Genomic DNA, 1,264 nt, shown 5'->3' on the forward strand with positions numbered 1-1,264 from the left:
AGATAGATAGATAGATAGATAGATAGATAGATAGATAGATAGATAGACAGACAGACAGACAGAAAACAGACAGATAGCAGACAGATAAGTTAGATGATAGATAAAAGACAGGTAGATAACATATGTGTTATCTTTCTCTTCACACACATCCCAAACTATTGGCCATTTTTAAGCATCCACTCCTTTGCCTGTGAATGCAAAACAGTAGTTTCATCCTGTTCTACAAGAGAGTTAAGAGGAATTGAAAGGAAATTTGATGTTTATGCCTCTGGAGATGTGGGAGATTTGCATCCCTTTGTATATTAGATTGTAAGCTCCTGGAGGACAAGTATAGTCTTTTGCCTTTTTTAAATCCCATTTGCTTAGCACAGTGCCTGGCACATGGTAGATGCTTAATGTTTACTGATAGATTGATGGGTACAAGGAATGTTTGACTCCTTGACCTATTTTCCTTTTTTAAATTTTGCTTCATGTTTTAGTGAAATAATTTTCATCTTGGATACATGTATCTGTAACAGCAAGCACCCTAGCATAGCCAGGATGACCTGCTAGCACAGGTTCTATGATTTGCTTTATTAAGAGAGTTAATGATCTTACTATAATAAAGAAGTTAGTATCTAAGAAAGACAGATTAAGTATAAAATACGAGCAGAAAAATTAGCACAGAGATCAATAGACAGGGTTCCAATTGTCTGAGTAAAGCAATATTGCTATATACATACTTCACTGGATCGAGGGAGCAGACATCTGAGCAGTCAGGGTCTTGAACATATGGCTACTCAGAGTCTTGACCAGGAAATCAAAAGATCCTTCTCATTAGCAAAAAAAAAAAAACACCAGCCTCCCAGAATATGTAACAAATCCTTGATATCTGATTGGCTGAGTGCTGAGGAGCTTGAAAATCTACATGTCCCAGCACTTATTGGAAACTCCCCCTAGCCCAGAGTCTGATTAGCCCTGGGCTAAGTTCTATGTGCCTATTAATGGACAGGGAAGATCTTCAAATTCCCTTAAAATTTCAGTATCTCTGCTACACCCAGCAATAACAGGAAACATTGGGTGGGGGCTCAGGTGTGGTTTGAAAGTTTTCATCCTGAGAGTGGAGCACCTGAGTTCTCCCCCAAACCCTTCAAATATCTTCAAAATACCTTCAAAAAGTGACTCTGAACAAATTCTAGAGTGGCAGAACCAACAAGGAGACAGAGTGAAACAGATTTCCAGCTCAAGACAACCTAGAAGGTCGACAGAAAGGGTCTGTTGCACC

This window comes from Petaurus breviceps, unplaced genomic scaffold (genome assembly GCF_028583685.1).
Source record: "Petaurus breviceps papuanus isolate PSGF00001 unplaced genomic scaffold, PetGlider_PUasm1.0 37, whole genome shotgun sequence".
Lineage (NCBI taxonomy): Eukaryota > Metazoa > Chordata > Mammalia > Diprotodontia > Petauridae > Petaurus > Petaurus breviceps.